Source organism: Vipera ursinii, assembly GCF_947247035.1.
Source record: "Vipera ursinii genome assembly, chromosome: 4".
In the NCBI taxonomy this organism is placed as follows: domain Eukaryota; kingdom Metazoa; phylum Chordata; class Lepidosauria; order Squamata; family Viperidae; genus Vipera; species Vipera ursinii.
Window position 1 is genome coordinate 41,186,621 of NC_139514.1, and position 18,369 is coordinate 41,204,989.

At 36.6% G+C, this 18,369-nt stretch overlaps 1 protein-coding gene and 1 long non-coding RNA gene across 3 annotated transcripts in view; one reads left to right on the forward strand and one right to left on the reverse strand.

Moving 5' to 3' along the window:
• The window catches only part of LOC310640000, a 154,558-nt gene extending 148,200 nt beyond the window's left edge, over positions 1 to 6,358 (forward strand). Inside the window, exon 2 of the long non-coding RNA XR_014492448.1 lies at positions 6,269 to 6,358. This is a non-coding gene — a long non-coding RNA (uncharacterized lncRNA). The remainder of the gene's footprint in view (positions 1 to 6,268) is intronic.
• The window catches only part of CADM2 (cell adhesion molecule 2), a 377,294-nt gene that overhangs the window by 283,232 nt on the left and 75,693 nt on the right, over positions 1 to 18,369 (reverse strand). The gene's annotated exons all lie outside the window — the stretch shown is intronic.

Genomic DNA, 18,369 nt, shown 5'->3' on the forward strand with positions numbered 1-18,369 from the left:
CATTAACTAGATAAAGAGGCTGTGTCTGTTAATTTTCAAAGTAGCTACATTGCATTAATTTAATATCATTTATCCATCCATCCAAATTATTGCTGCATACTCTATGAAATGTTCATTTACTTGCTTTTGAAGGCCACAGAACTTTAACAAATAGATTTGGAAGAGATCATACAACCAACAAGACTAAAAGCACAAAGAAGTATGGTCACTGACCATTCTATATGGAACTAGGAGGTTGTTTTATTTATTTAAAAGGGCACAAGCAATAATATGCAATGGGAGAAGAGCCAAGGAGAAATTGAAATGGTCATAGTGGAAATTAAACCAACTAAGCTGAATAAATGAATTTAAGAAGATGAGAATTCATCACTTCAGCTCAAATAATTAAATATTATTGTCAGCCCTTCATGGTGAGCAAAATCAGGAAACAGATGGCTTTAGAAGTCCTAGAACAGGCTTTAATCTAGCTCAGATATTGTAACATAATCCTGAATGCCAAACATTTCTCTTTGCACAGCTTATATCTAACACAACTAATACCAATGATTTTGAGTTTCTCAAAATTTGGATATGTCTCAGACGTTTCTAGATCATAGTTTGAGGAAATGGTCATGGAATATCAAATTTAGGCATGCAGGCAAAGGATGCCTGGCATAGTTCTTCCCTGAACCAGAAACATATTTTTTTATGACACCCACCTAGGAAAAATCTGTACCTTTTATATGTGCTCCCAATTCTTTTGATCTGTTTCAATTTAGGATTAGTCTAAGAAATGTCTACATTGCTAAAATATTGCTTTCATTGACAGCAATTATTTATTGAAAATGCAAAATTTCTGTTCAGCCAAGAGAAGGAGTCTGTAGGTAAAGAAGGTAAAACATCCGCTCCCTTACACCACTCACCTAATACATTGAAAATTGGAGAAAAACAGATAGTAAAGCAAACAAGATGTTGTCAGATTACACAATAATAGTGTAGTTGGGACTCAGATGTTTGACTCATGGCTGGGATTATAATAGATATAAAGGGTTTAACAGCAGCTTGCTTTTAAGTAAGCTATTTAAATTGCCATCCTTCTTTAGAATTGAGTTGTTGGTCTTATGTTCTCTGAAAAATCAAGGATACATCTTCTCCACAAATAGAAAATGACCAGAAAACACTGAAAATATTTCATATTTTGGGTGCCTACCTCATACAGTAAATATGGAATGAATGTTTGTAGAATCCATCTATAGAATCCATCTACATATTGTGAGGAGATCAAATGGTCAGTCACTCCAGAATTCAAAACAGTTAAAAGATGGATTTCTTAATTCATAGTGATCCAAAGATTAATGAGGATTATAAAACACAAAAATGTAATTGCATGGCCACAATGGCTCAGTGATTAAAGATTTCCAGCTTGTCAGCTGGAAAGCTGATAGCCTGAGCTCAAAACCCAAGTAATATGTGATAGAGCTCTTGTTACTTGCCCCAGCTCCTGCCCACTTAGCAGTTCAAAAGCGTGTAAATGCAAGTAGATACATGGGTAACATTCCTTTGACATATAGTCAGACTGACCACATGGACATTGAAATGTCTTCAGACAATGCTGGCTCCCTCAACTAAGAAATGGAAAAGATGAGCGCCACCCTCTAGAGTTGGACACAATTGGACAGGAGATATCTTTACCTTTACCTTTAAAATGCAATTGCTTCTAATAGATATTGCCCTTCTCCACACTCATCTCCCATAGAGTTCTTGGAAGTGTGAGTGGGAATTTCCAAATACAGTGTTTTTGTAGCGGTCTTTATATTTACCAGCAAAGTTAATTTAACATAGTGTGATACTTTCCAGACAATTATAAGTATTGTAAGTATTCACTATGTGCCTTAATGCACCTGCTGCCGGCATCAACTTCCCTTCGTCCAGTGCGATCCCACAGAGAGGGCCTCCTCAGGGTGCTGTTGATCAGTGAGTGTTGGCTGACGACCCCCAGGGGGAGGGCGTTCTCTGTGGGTGCGCCAGACCTTTGGAATCATTTACCGGTTGAGCTCCAGACGGCTCCTGACCTTCGTTCCTTCCACCGTGACCTGAAAACTCATCTATTTGAACAAGCCGGCCTGGTCTGATGGGTTTGGGGTATTTTAATTAACTTTTATTGCAATTGGGCTTTTTATTTAATTCTTATCTTAACTTTTGTATATTGTATTTTTATTGTATTTTATTGCCCTGTACACCGCCCTGAGTCCTTCGGGAGAAAGGCGGTATAGAAATTAAATTAATAAATAATAAATAAATAAATAATGCATCAGAATAAAAGCACAATATAAGTTTTCATTTCATTGCTTATTTCCTCTCTTCATTATTCCTATTTGCATGGGCTCCAAGCTGTTGGAAAAGAGACACTGGATGGCGGCAAAGGTTAATAAAAGACATGAAACCTCTGTTATTGGCTTCTTGCCTCAATTTTTCTAATCTCTATTGAATTACCACACAACACCGCCGTGTATTTTCTGATATTATTCAGATCATCAGAAAGTTCTTAACTAAAATTGAGTGTCTTGCCTTAGCTTTTGAAACTCACAGTTTGCAGTTTTTCATTTGGACAAATTGTTAAATGCAGTTTTAAATTTAAATTTTAAATTTTAGCAATATAATATAATATATAATATAATAATGAGATTCTGATCTAATTATTCTGTAGCTTGTCCTTTCATGAATTAGCAGATGTTTTCCTGAGAAGCTTCCAAATGTTATTTCATGCTCAACACAGAAATGATTCATCCACATATCTCCCATCTCACTTTCTTTACATTTTACTGATGTGGCTTTGGGCACTTCTCAGACCACTCTCTCGTCATTTCACAGAAAATGTTTATAATTCTTTCCTGCCTCCTCCACTTTTTCTATGAAAATGAGAAGTACTGATTTGTTTGTTTTATTGGGAAATCCTTGCATTTCTCTTCTACTTTCCTTGCAACTAACAGAAGCAGAAGGAAATTGTAAATAAACTGTTATTGGATCATTCTCATTTTAATTTTTTTATATATATTTTTACAACCAGATGATGGTGGCTCTGGCTGTTTTAGTGGCTGGACTGCGTTGTAGCTGCTGTTGAACAGTATTTTGTTCAAAATACTGTTGAAAATGCAGCATTTTCCCATTTTTCTACTTATCAGATATCACTACCACACAGAAAAGATACTGTCTTTTGACTTTGTTCCACTGGATGTCTGCATCAGACTGCTAGCTCAAGATCTATTCCCTATGCTGCTGGCTTTTCTGTTACTGGCCATCCACAGTCTTGATGCTCTGCCAAATGAATTCTCAGCTACTGCTTCAAACAGCCTTTGAATGTTTTTGTCTTCCTGGAATCTAAAATATAATCTTATCATAAGTCTTCCATCTTCTTCCATACTTCTTCCTTATACTTCTGGAATGTCTCTCAACATTTTTCAATTTACCCTTTCCACACCAAATCTCCATTCATCTTTGTGACAGCAACACGTACCACACAACACAGTCCTCGTACAGCTTTAATAGGCTATTCATCCATCTCCACTTCACTATCTTAATTTCTGTAGAATCAGCCTTTTCGAAGCCTTCCTGCTCCATGCATGATCTTTTCAGATAGAAAAAAATGCTTTCATTCAGCTGTCCTGTCATAAACAGGATATGAGTTATAGGAGTTGAATATACTGGTTTAATTTATCAAATTAAAGAGTTAGGTATGGCAAAAAGATCTGACCCAATTGACATATAATCAGGATATAAAATCAGTGAAAGGAATAGATTCATTAAACATAATTTGAGATGTCAGGCTAAGAGATAAGAGAAATTGTGAAAACTAAAGGGGGAGGGGAACAAAGTTGAAAAAATAAAGGTGTCTTTCACAATAATCATGATAGGCAGGGGAAAGAAAGCAAATGAAAAAGGAATGTTTCAAGCTATAAAAACATACAAATGAATGCATGTACTTGCATTAACTTCTGCCAACCTAGCAGTTCAAAAGCATGTAAAAATGCAAGTAGAAATATAGGGACCACTATGGTGGGAAGGTAACAGCGTTCCGTGCGCCTTTGGCATCTAGTCATGCCGGCCACATGACCACGGAGACGTCCTTGGACAAGCGCTGGCTCTTCGGCTTTGAAATGGAGATGAGCACCGGCCCCTAGAGTCAGAAACGATTACCACGCATGTGCGGGGGAACCTTTACCTTTACCTTTTTACTTGCATTAAAAACAATAAAAAATGTCTAAATATTAACAAACAGAAGAAAATAATAAAGAATGGGTATTTTACCATCTGTTCATATATCCACTCAGAGCCCAAATAAATATTTTGTGCTAGTTTTCCTGGAAAAAGATAAAGTGGGAATATACTGTAGTACAGACATGTCAAACACAAGGCCTGGGGGCTGGATCCGGCCCGCGAAGTGGTTTCATGTGGCCCGCAAAGCCATCCTGGGAACAGTGAGGGAATGGCCCCCACTGCCTTTGCCCAGAGACCCTCCTTCTGCCAGAGACCCTCAGATCTGTCCCACTCCTGCCCGGGCCCCCATAGGCAACCTTGATGCGATGTAGAGCTGGCCACGCCCACCCAGTAGGCCATATGCACTCTAGCCACGCCCACCCAGTAGGCCACGCCCACCCAGTAGGCCACGCCCACCCTGGCCATACCCACCTCACCCCCTGAGGGCAACCGCAATGCTGATGTGGCCCTCAGTGAAATTGAGTTTGACACTCCTGCTGTAGTATAATTCTGATTCTTATAGCATAGGTAGTATATTCCTATATGATAAAAGAAGAATTTTCAAGGTTGGCATTAGCATTTAAATCCTACAAATATGTGAACTTTGGGAAGCAGAACTAGGGAAAGTGAAGAATTAGCTGGCAGAAAAGATAAAAGTAGGCAATTTGAGCTATTGATTTTAATATATAAAAATGAGAGCTGGCAACGATGAGTTGGAGAGAGTGAGTGTTACACTGCTGAGGTCTTGCTAGCTGGAGGTAGTTCAGAATCTAGAATACATATGAATACAAGTTTGGGAAATATTGCCAAAGACACATAGATGAGCCACACATGGACAGCTGGTGAAAGTCAAAGGACCTCTCTGCACAAGGCAGCTGGAGAAAGTCAAAGGTGATGGAACAGCAAAGGTTTTACCAACTAAAGTCATTTGCCAGCTTGAGGTAAAGATAGAAACTTGCCATTAATTTCTGTAAGCTCTTCCTTAAGTCTAAATTCAGAAGTAGGTTGGACATGGAACAGAGAATTAACATATATATTAAGCCAACACTGTGAAGTGCATATTTATCCATATAGAAATGCTAATGCTAAATAATATCAAGTAGAGTGGAAAAAATCACAGTCACTGCTGTTTAGAATCTCAAGTGGCTGTGCTTTGTCTTGAAATAAGCAGAAGGTGGGAGAGCCCCAGCTTGGCACCTCTGTATACAAATATTCATGTTCACTAAGGAATGTGGCTGGGAAACTAAAAGTAACTCATTTGCTTCTTTTAAACCCAGTTGATTAAATAAAAGGGAAAACAAATCTGAAATATTGTTTGGATCACAGAATCATAGGACTGGAAAGGAGAGGCTATGGAATATGCTAATTACAAGTTAATCGAGAAAATTTAAAGAACTTTTATCTTTAACAATCAAGGCTTTTGACTGGGTAGAATCCACCAGAATATGAAATATATTAAGGGTATTTTATTCTCCAAAATATATGTTTATTCTTCTGATGACCCTTTACAATGAAGAAGAAATTAATATAATAACTTAATCTAGAGGGTACAAAGGTGGTTGAAATAGAAAAGGGGAAATATATATTCATATTGTTTTTCCATCTGTTCTATTGAATATCTGCTCTACTGAAACGATAAGAATGCCAGAACTAAACATTATGACAGCTGGAATAAAACTTGTGAATGTTGCTACTTTAGATATGCAGATGAGCTGAAAATAAAGAATACTTCAAATATATTATTATGAAAGTAAAAGTGAAAAATAAAATTTCAACAATGTGAAATATGAAAAAGTTAAGTCAGTTTAATGAATAAGCAAGTAAATAAAGATTCCTTGTCTTGGGTTCAAGAAAATATAAAAATGAAATAAATAAAAATACAATAAAAATATTAGACTATGAAGGAAAGTAATGACAAACTTACATAAGATAATGAATAAGAATATTTGTAGGGTAAAGAATAAAATAAAACAATGAATAACTTTAATGTATGGAAAAATATTAAAGCTGAACATTAACAATGAATAACAGGAAGCATATAGAGAAAAGAAAAGAAAAGAAAAGAAAAGAAAAGAAAAGAAAAGAAAAGAAAAGAAAAGAAAAGAAAAGAAAAGAAAAGAAAAGACATTATAGATTTGGACATAAAAGTACCATGGACTCCAAAACTTAAGATGATTGACTTAAGACGATGTGAATGGGGAAAGGGTTTGAACAAGTAATAATTGTTTCAGCACTAAAGACTCATTATTTCAGACATAACCTACATTTTGTAAAGAAAAAAAAAACTTGCCTTATTTCTAACAGTATCCAGGTGCAGCTACTGGAATATTGCATATAATTAATTAAGAAAGTTTAATCAGAAATTAAAATTAATAAATTAAATTGGACATGATCATTGATCTATCTTTTTAACCTTAGATATACAGTCTGCAGTCTGTGGGTCATGTTTTTTCCCCAGACAGGAAGTGATTTTATTTGTTTTACAGTATGTCCAAAAGCAACATATGCTTTCTGGAATGGATTCCTTCTCCTCCACATCCTGCACTACTTTAACTGCATTCTGCTCATTAAATGCAGAGGAAAAAGAAAGATGACAGAGATATTCTGGCTGTAGCCTTGACCGTGACCATTTATTAGCATATAAATGGAAGAACCAGAGATTTGTAGACTTTGAGGTGTGCTAGTCTCAAGACATCATCATACATTTCCCGTTCCCCTGTTTAGGATTTTTTTTTAATCTTGTCCCTTTTATCTTATCCTTTTTTCCCAGACAGCCAGGGAATAACTATGAGGCATGAAAGAGACAAATGCCACTTCTCATTGTTTTTGAAATTATTTGATTGAACTTTTAACAAGAACTAGCACTCTTTTACAATTTTTATTTCCTTGCCATAGCCTGCTCTGCTTTGCCACTTCATCTTCTCTGAGTTTTCTTTCAATTTTTCCACACACAAACCGACATAAATTCCATTTGAAAATCTATGATTCATCATCACCCTGTCACTGTCCTTGAAGTGTCTCTCAAAGTCTGCAGAGCTACCACAGAAGCCCAGGAAAATTCACAGCATCTTTAAGAAGCTGCTAACACATACAGCGTATGTGACCATGATAGATGCAACGTGTTTCACACTTCAGATTACAATACTGCACATCTCTAAGGGTTTTGAAACATACGGAAACCCAATTATTAAACATGCCTAATAACCTTAACACACACCAATCAACTAAAAATAAGTTTTCTTCAGATTCTGTTTGCATAGAAAATGAAAAACGACTAGTGATGCTGTCAACAGTATTGACATCAATAAGATTAAAATAAAAGGGCAGAGAGGTGGGATATTACAGTTTAAGAAATGAGCAACAAATGAGAATTAACAAACCAACCGACTTAGTCTGGGATGGCTCAGACATGATTATGTAAAAAAAATACATAATCATGTAAATGTAAATAAGGCAATATCTATTAACAGGAAAATACATAATATTAATTACTAGAGATAGAAGAAGAGATAGAAGAAGAGATAGAAGAAATAGAAGAAGACAATCCATCGAATATTAAAATAGAGCAGTAGTCGTTGTAGTAGTAGGAGTAGGAGTAATATTAGTATTAGTATTATTCAGTATATTAGAAAATAAATTTAGCAGAAGAAATGCTGCACTTTTTCTGTATCATTCAAATACATAAACTTAGCTATTTTTGTTTAACTCAAAAACAAGTCTTAATATCTTCTTATAAGCAAAAGAAAAGCTTGGTAAAATCAATATTAAACAGCCATTTAAGGGAAACAGTTAAGTAGCCCTTTCCCCTGATACCATTATCAATTCAAGTCAATAATATGTGTTGTTAATGAAAGTTTAATTTGTATATTTCTCACGGACGTCTAGTTTAACCCTATGACTATCTGGCATAAAGGGGACTTTAAAAAACCATTTCGGGTAAGTGACGGACATGAAAGTACTTCAAATCTTTAAAAATAATACAATTAACTATAAAAATTGGGTTCTGATCCAGAGAGTTTGCTCCCACAGGGCCCTATTTCACATTTCTTGAAAATTTAATAAGACACAGAATATTTAAAGAAGGAATGGTAAATGGAAATGTACAGAAATCCAAAGGGGAATGGCAAGAAATAGGCCAGGTTGTGTTAGGTGGCAAATTAATTAACATTTCAAAGACACAGAGGGATATATATGTATATATATGTGTGTGTGTGTGTGTGTGTGTATATATATATATATATATATTACATATACATACATACATACATACATATATATATATATATATATATATATATATATATATATATATATATATATATATATATGATCATTTCAAATTTATTTCTTCTCATCAGTCAGCCATACCCTTCTGAGATTCGAACCTGGGCCGACTGCATCTTAAGCAGTCTGCTGAGAACAAATATGTTTGAAATGATCATATTGGTCTCCCTTTATTCTTTGTTAGCAAGCCAAAAAATTTACACAAATATGAGCTGCCACTGCTATGGCTACTGCATATAGATGGCCTTGGGCTAGGCTGAAACAGGAAATAAGATTTGTATTCTGAATGCTTAACAAACATTATATATATGTATGTATGTATGTATGTATATGTATATGTATGTATGTATTAATGCATTTTGTTGAAATAGATATCATATAGAAAGTGCATTTTATAATATTTTACCTTTACCATATTATACATACTTTTGGCAGAAAGCATACATGAACTTAGTCTTATTTTCTTAGGCTTTTATTATTTCATATGAAGAAAATTTCATGTAAAAATCCACCATTTGATTTCCAAATTTCTATATGTTTCCCACTTACTAAACATGGAGCTAAGTTATTCTTAGCAGTTCCCAAATACATAGTTTGATCCAAACAGAAATTTTATAATCTCTTTTTTAAAAAAAGAATAAAATCTTTAAGTAAATGTTTTTTTTTTAATTAGGAAAAGATAGTTATCAAAACTGAATGCCCCAAAGAAATAATTATATAGAAGTGAAAGTAGGGAAATATAAAACTTCCATATAATATAATAATGCCAATAGTTGGATTAATACACTCCTTTCTTTGTGTCTCTCACCCTCCAGTTTTTCAGACGTACAGTACAAGGAAATGCAGACCTGTGCCTGGTTTATAAGAACATCTGATCTGGATTTTCTAAAATTGTGAAAGGCACAATCCAGTTGATAAAGATTTGATAAAATTGTGCATCTATAAAAAATATACTAGGGGTTTCTTTTACTAAGATCTCCTTATCATTGTAGTTCTATGGATAGAAAACTAACATTGCTACCAAAATCATTTACTTGAAAATAGGTTTTCAGGTTTCGAGAAATTTGAAAAGGTCATCGTATTGAAAATCTGCATGGAGGTCTCCAGCAGAAGACTGACCTCAGGTTACTTAATGATTAAATTGACCTCAATAGCTAAAACAACAATAATTTATGAGATTGTTTATAAGACAGCTCATAATACCTGGGACAGAATGGAAGATCTTGACAATCCACTTTAATACATTTGCTTTTTAAAGTGAAATGTGGAATTAACTTATATTAGCACCTGAAAACTGAAGGTATGCTCTTTGACAGGGGTGTCAAACTCAATTTCATTGAGGGTTGCATCAGCATTGCGGTTGCCCTCAGGGGGCCGGGTGGGTATGGCCTGGGTGGGTGTGGCCTACTGGGTGGGCATGGCTAGAGTGCGTATGGCCTACTGGGTGGGCGTGGCCAGCTCTACATCGTTCGCATCAAGGGTGCCTATGGGGGCCTGGGCAGGAGTGGGACAGATCTGAGGGTCTCTGGCAGAAGGAGGGTCTCTGGGCCAGGGCCAAGGCAGTGGGGGCCGTTCCCTCACTGTTTCCAGGATGGCTTTGTGGGCCACATGAAACCACTTCGCGGGCCGGATCCGGGCCCCGGGCCTTGTGTTTGACATGTCTGCTCTTTGATAACAGTGGTATTTCATCAATACAAGCACACAACACACGATCCCACTATAAACTGAGATTTCATCTTCAAGTACTAAGAGATGAACCATTTTTGTTCATATTCCATGGATTAACCATAGATAAACCAATTGTGAAAAATAAAACATACAAAACTTTTGAGGATTGGCTTATCTATGGACATTTTCATAGGACTTTGGTTAAAAATTTGTTCATTTTCTTATCTGTAGATAGGCTTATATGCGAGAATGTAGGGTAATAATAAAAACAAAGAAACGGGGCTGAGAAATCTGCTATTCTTTCAATACTTTGTACTACAATTTCTTCAGCCCAAATAATATTGTAGTCAAGGAGAAAAATATATATTTCAAGATTTCTAGAAATAAGTAGAATTAACATACCACGCATAATTCTTTTTTGATGGCTTCAAAAAGTGTGTCCATCTTTGCTAAACGTAAGTAGCAAATGTTGGTTATTATATGGATGACTATAGATAACAAATAGCTCATTATTTTTTATTTGTTAAAATATTCTTATTTAAACTAAAGTTATAAAGCTGGAGGCCTTACTTTTTTATTCAACCTCATATAATGATTACTAATCTCTGATAAAGTACATAGAAAGTACACATTGGTTTAAATCATTGTTGAAAAGATGGAGCACAGTGAAATGTACTGAACTTTCACTGTTCATTTTAAAAATTTTGCTCAAGGTTGCATTTTGCTCATTTTTATAAGAAAATCTCAGAGCAACCATCATCCTCTAATTAATACATACTTTCAGACAAATGGATGCAACTTCAGTATATTCTAAGTCAGACAATACAATTCAACAACAAGGACATCTATATTTTGTAAAACTGCTAAACATAGTAAAAGCTAAAATACAATTTATTTTGGATTGTGAATAGAGCAGCATGGAAAAGCTACTGCTAGAATATTGTGTTTCTCTGAAAGTAAACCTTACTCCAAAAGTAAGCCCTGCTGATTTTTTGGGGGTGGGCCTAATATAAGCCCTACCCTGAAAGTAAGCCCTAGCATGGGGCGAGATGAGTTGGACCAGATCTTCCCTGCGACAGCCAGAGTGCCCCCCCCAGCCTGCCATGGCCCTTCACCAGCGGCCACCGGTGGAACTAGAGACCGCCAGCCCTTCCCTCTCTGTCCCACCATTTGCTTGCCTGTGTCCACAATGAACCAAACCCTTGGCAAGCCCAGCTGCTGCCTGCCCTGCCTGCTGGCCCTACTGCTGCTGAGACATTTCTTGGCCATGATGGGTGCTGTGTAGCTGCCAAGTGGCTTCTCATACTGCTTCTGCCTTGTGGGGCTGTTTGCCCTCCTGTCTGCACTGCTCTGGGCTGCCCTGCTGGGCTGCTCCTGCCTGGTGTGTGGCAAGTTGGCCCAGATCCAGAGTACTGCCCCACTGTCAGCCTGCCAGGGCCCTTTGCCAGTGGCCACCAGTGGAACCGCGCCAGCCATGCCTCCGCCTTTGGGCTACTGGAGTGCCAGCCTGTATGCCTACTCGATGCTGCAGGTGCTGGACTAAGGGCTGAATCTGGCACTCTTTGGGCCCTGGTGGGCGCTGCAGCTCTCATACCAACTGGGCACTTTTTTTCTCTACCAGTTGCTCCCGCCGGATTGCCTTCCACTTGGCCGGCTGCTGCCACTGTCATGAGGTGAGGAGGCAAGGCAGGTGGCGAAGGGAAGGGTGGAGATGCTTCCCTCCACCTGCCCCCACCCACATGCCCTCACCACCCCCAAGCATTTTTTTACTAAACTGCCTTTCAGCTGCACTTCTCCATTTCTTGAGATCTCATGAGAAGTTATAAAGTGTGATTGAACTTTTTTTTAGCCCCACGCGGCAAAGGCTGAGAAGCAAATGGAAAAACGCAATGCAACTGAAAACACGTAGGTAAAAATTGCTTCGGGGAGGCAAGGGCATCTGGGTGGAGGGCACGGAAACCTTACCCTGCATGGCTTTAGCAGGTGTCTGGCAGGTGGAAGGAAGATACTCCACCTCCCCCTTCCATCACCTGCCTTGTCTGCTCACCTCATGGCAGCAGTAGCAGCCAGCTGAGTAGAAGGCAATCAGGTGGTATGAAAGCTGCAGCACCTGCCAGGGCCAAACGAGTGCCAGGTTCAGCCCTTAGCCCAGCACCTGCAGCGAGTAGGCATGTAGACTGGCACTAAGTAGACCAAAAGCGGAGGTGTGGGAGGCGTGGTTCCACCAGCAGCTGCTGGTGAAAGGCCTGGCAGGCAGGTGGCAGGGTGGCACTCCAGATCTTAGCCGATTCACCCCACACCAGGCTCAGTACTCTTTCTGCCGCCGCCCACCACAGCCGCACCGGTACCGTACCTGGTCCGCCATCACACTTTGCCACGTTGCTTCTCCACCCCATCCACAGGCCCTGCCCCACCCCCGTGCACTCGTGGCCTAATGGTACTGGAAAAAAGTAGCCCTCCCACCTGAAAGTAAAACCTAGTGCTTACTTCAGAGCCCTAAAGAAAGTAAGACAGGGTCTTACTTTCAGAGAAACAGGGTAGATATTTCAGATAGTGTAAGTTGCAAGTAACTTATGAAAACACTATTATTATAAGGCTGTTCTTTCAGTAGTTACGTATCTTACTGTGATTTAATGGAGAAATCAGAATGTTTCAAACTATGAAGTAAGAGTTGAACAAGACAGGGAGAATTTGGGATGTAAGTAAACAAATGCAGAAGAAAACGGATCTACTCAGTCCTCAAACTGTGATACATCTTTTTATTACTAATACAGGTAGTCCTCGACTTACGACCATAATTGAGCCTAGAATATATGTTGTTAAATGAGAAATTTGTTAAGACAGTTTTGTATCATTTTACCACTTTTCTTGCCTCATTTGTTAAGTGAATCACTGCAGTTGCTAAATTAGTAACATGGTTGTTAAGTGAACCCAAGTTCCCCACTGATTTTGCTTGCCAGAAGGTCACAACACTGCAACTGTTGTAAATATGAGTCAGTTACCAAGAGCCCAAACTTTGTTCACATTAATATGAACCAGTTGTCAAGCATCTGAATGTAAATTGTGTGACCAAGGGGATCTTGCAAGGTCATAAGTGTGAAAAATAGTTATGTCACTTTTTTCAGTGCTGTTGTAACTTCTGTTGTAAGTCGAGAGCTACCTGTAGATAATGATTAGAATAAAAATGCATGATTATACTGTATTTCCAATCTAAATGAAGCAATTATGAGAACATATAAAATTAAAACAGCTAAACAAACAGAATAACTTTTGGCTAAACCATATATATACTGTATTCACATTAGTATTAGCTGCATCCATTACACATGAAGGTGAAGATATAAATTTGATGGTGCATATTACATTGGCTAAGACAAAGTTGTGATATGTGCTTGTAGCTTAGCAACAGATGTATCCACTGAAAAAGAGAAAATCATTTCAATATATATACTCAAACAGAATTGGATAAAACATATTATAAATTGATACTGGAGATTGTACAATTTTTTGTCATTATTCTGGTTCTTTTTCATTATTTACAGGAATAAAAACATTTCTAAGTTTAAAAATTAATACATGAAATATAAATTATATTTACGGGATATTGGGAAAGAGTAAGTTTATTCAATATTTAATATACTTAGGTGACTTTGTGAACACTGATGAATGAAGCACAATAAGGAAGCACTCATTCAAACCTTTTGTCTATGTTAGCTATAACCTGTATCAGATAACATTAATAATCACTAAGAGGTTCATGATTCTTCTAAGATGCCTTTTAAAGTCAATATTACATTAAAGTAATGATGTGAAATGGGTTGGTAAAGCATCATACAGGTAATAAGATAGAAGTAAAATTACTAAATCAATAAAAATATCTAAAATGTCTAAAGAGATGAATTGCAAAGTATTCAATTTATATTCTACTATAGTGTCAGTCTCTATCTTTAAAGCAGATACATTTCCTGTGAAATATTAAAGATCCTGAAAATATTCCTCCTAGCAAATCATTACATTTTTCAGTACATTTTCCAAAATGGATCCATTTTATATCCATTTTTTTTCCTCATCTCAGATAGCACATCAGTATGAACTTGATTTGCTTACTCTTTTCCTAAGGGGAAAAACATTTTTTCCCATACAAAGTTCATGTCCTACAGGATAGAGATTTATTGCCTCACATGATACACACTGACAAAAAAGATTTACAGTTTTGATCAGAGCACTAGAAGACGCATAGACATCCTGTGGAATTACTTCAAAGTCATGGCACATTTTAAGATGAATTGGTCCTGAAGAAGATCTCTGGTGAGCTACCAAGATCAAACTGTAAAGTCACGATTTCTTCTGACATTTTATTTCATTGCCTCAGCCTGACTTTCCATTTCATATATTTAATAGCACACTGATACATTTTTTTTACATTAGACAAGTCAGCATTTTATTGAAAAAATATTCCACTTTAGCCTATAAATATACAATGTGTGATATAAATTCAATGCATACACATATGAATAAATTGTAAAATAAAATACACACAGAATAATTGCAATTACAGTACTTTTCTTAGATCTTATCAGAGTTTCACAGCTCTATTTATGTGAGATAAAAATAAAAGTAAGTTTTCATAAAATAAGAAAATCATGAACACATTTGAAAGTTTTAGGAAAATTCTCAAAATAATATGGAAAAATCATATTTCCTTCAATAGCATGTAAGTATGTTGTTTAGCTCACAGCTCAAAATATTCTTAGTATTTTTGTCACAAATTCATCCATTAAAACTTAATCACAAACATTTTTTTTCCTATTTGTTTCCACAGATTTTTATTTGGATATTCAGGCTGGATGTTGACAACAAACTAAGCTGGGCCAGGGCATCTTTTTTCTCATTCTTTCAAGAGTCTTAAACATTTGTTTTGTAATGAATATAAATCACAGATTTGTCATCTTATCTGTATATTATTATCATTAATTGTCTGTCATGCATTTCACTGAATCTTTATTCTTATTATAACAGCAGGGTTAAATAGAAATGTCTTTTCTAAGCCAAACAAAACTATCTAATAATTAAGTATTAAATAAAACTAATTTCTGTTTTATTAAAATTCTTTTTTATATAAAATTAATGATAATTAATGTACATCCAAGAAACTTGGCATTATATTTATAAAAGTTATAGTATTTTTTCTGTCAAGATTAATTCCAGGATTTCATGTGCTATTCTCTGAATAAGTACCCAATTAGCACTTTACTTAATAAACCTAAACTGGATTAAAGAAATGGCTCTTTTAATGGATTCATTGGCCAAGCATGAAGGACATGACACAGCAAAACATTAAACATATCTAAATCCCACTAGGTACAATTGGATTACTATTTATCTGAACTTTGATTTCATTTATTTTAATAAATCAATTCAGCTATGTGTTTTAGGAAAGTCACAGCCTCTTAGATTACTCTTTGATATTGATAGATTTCAGCATTAGGCCCTATCCAATAAGATGCAGTTTAGTAGATAGAAAAATAAGATTCTGCACTTTGGCAGGCAAAACTAAATGCATAAGTACATGTTAGGCAGCTCCTGATTCAACAGTACTGCCTATGAGAGGGATCTAGATGTCCTGGTGCAGGGGTAGGCAACCTCGGCTCTTTTATGACTCGTGGACTTCAACTCCCAGAATTCCTGAGTCAACTACGCTGACTCAGGAATTCTGGGACTTGAAGTCCACGAGTCATAAAAGAGCCGAGGTTGCCTACCCCTGTGACCTGGTGGATACTGATTAAATATGAGTCAGTAGTGTGTTGCAGATGCCAAAGATCCAATGCAATTCTAGACTGCATCAACAAATGTATAGCATCAAGATCACAGGAAGTGATAGTAGCACTCTATACTGCACTAGTGAGGCCACATTTGGAATGCTACATATCCAGTTCTTGTCTCCATGATAAAAAAAAATAGGCCTAGAAAAAGTGCAGAGAAGACCAACAAAGATCATAAGGGGTCTGGAAGATAAATCATACAATGAATGGCTAAGGTAATGAAGTATGTTTAATCTAACAAAGAGGAAGCTTAGGAGGGATATGATAACAATCTTCCAATACTTGAAGGGCTGTTACGGAGAAGAGGGCATGAACTCACACTCCATAGCAACTGAGGCAGGACAAGAAGCAACAGATAAAAACTCATCAGAGAAAGATCCAATCTACAAATAAGGAGGAATTTCCTAACAGTGAGAAAAATTAGTCAATGGAACAGTACCTTCTAACTGGAATTATGAGTGCTCCATTGCTGGTGGTTTTCAAAAAAAGATTGGACAACCTTCTCTCTGGTATGATATAAGGACTCCTTCCCTAGGTAAGATTATCCAAGATCCCTCCTATCCTTTTGATTCTATGATTCTAAGAGTGAATAATGTATTTTTCCTTGTATAAGACACTCTGGCATGCAAGTTCCAAACTTACAGCAAACAAAGTCAGCGCTGGGAGCAACCGCCTCCTAGCGCTCTAAATAGATGCCTCCCGGCTGGCCCCACTCCCCACCCCCCACCCAACCAGCATCTGGCACGATGAGCATGCATAGTCAGTTCACAGCAGCAGCCTTCCCACCCTGGTAAACAAGCCGGCGTGACAACGACATGTAAGCAAGGCCAGGGAAGCGAAGGCAGGTTTTAAACTTTCCGCTTCTCCGTGCTGCTCAGCTGTTCGGCGGAGTGCTGAACAGTTGAGCTGGCAAATCTGGAAGTCCGGCCGGCTGACAATCTTGCCCCCTTCCCCCTCCCGTTAGTGGCAAGCCCACAGGAGCTTGACACCTGCACCAGGCAGCATGGCAGTGGCATATAAAGAACCCACACAGGCATGCCATGGGCTGTGGAGGTTACCATTATTTTTTTGTGTATAAGATGCAGCACTTGTATAAGACGCACCTGATTTTTGAACAGAGTGTTTGCAGGAAAATATAGTGTCTTATACATGGAAAAATGTGGTATTTAAATGTAGTAAACTGTGGTTATTTCAGTTATGCTCTGAAAACACACAAAACAAAAATTGCCATACTCTGTTAGTTATAGCGTATTTCCCCAATTATCCCTCTGGTTTTGCTACAGTTATGCCAATGTCCCGATCAAGCTACTAAATTGAAAGCAACCTGAAATAGAACAGTGTCAGATTTCCAAAGCAAAGGGTTCTTCTAATACCAGATTAAATTATCCACTCGTTCAAAAGGTTAGAGCTTGTATTGGTATAATATGCTATCAGACTTATAAGACTGATATTAACCCTTTGAGGTAGTTCAGAAAATATTATTACTAGCTCTATCTTTATTGTAAAGTTACATTATCAGAATCTTTCAAATCAGAAAGTACTTCTGTTTACTCTCCTGAAAACTATGGACATTATGCACACTGTAGCTCTTTTTCCTGTCTTCCATAGTCACTCTCTCATAGCATTACAATACTCCTTAAAATTTTTGGATGAAAAGTTAATAATGTCAGCTTATAATTCTGACATCATGAACAACAATTAATTATACAATTTATACTTTTTTATTTTCAATGTTTTAATAATTTCAAATATAACAGTGTTGATTAATTTTAATGATATTATATAAGTATTTTGCACCTAAATCTGCATTGAAATAATACAATGTATCATGATTTACAGTACATTACAATAAAAGAAAAAATTAAACATCAGGAGAGAAAGAATTGAGCAATAAAAGCAACTATAGAAGAAAGTAGATATGTAAATATTAATATACAAAATGAATTAATTAATAATACAATGACCAGATCTACACTTTTTCCAGGGACAGGATTCTTACAATCTCTAAACCAAAACCTTAACCATTACAGCACATTGGCTCTGCTATATTCTAAAGTATTGATTATTATTACAAAATGTGACTCAAATGCTTGAAATAAGTAGAAAAAAATTAAACTGGCAAAATAGATGAAATATATCTTTCAATTTTGGATACTTTTATAACAATTATTGAAAAGTCCCTTAGAGCACAAGGAACGCCTGGAGGGGAGTATCTTAAGAAGCCATGGGGAGAAACAATTGTTTGCTTTGGGTTACACTCGCCTGCCTTTTACTTGTGCCTGTTGCTGTTTGCTGTTTACTCTGCAGGTTATATAAAGTTTTTTTTATATATATATTTAATATTACTAAGGTTTGTTTTATC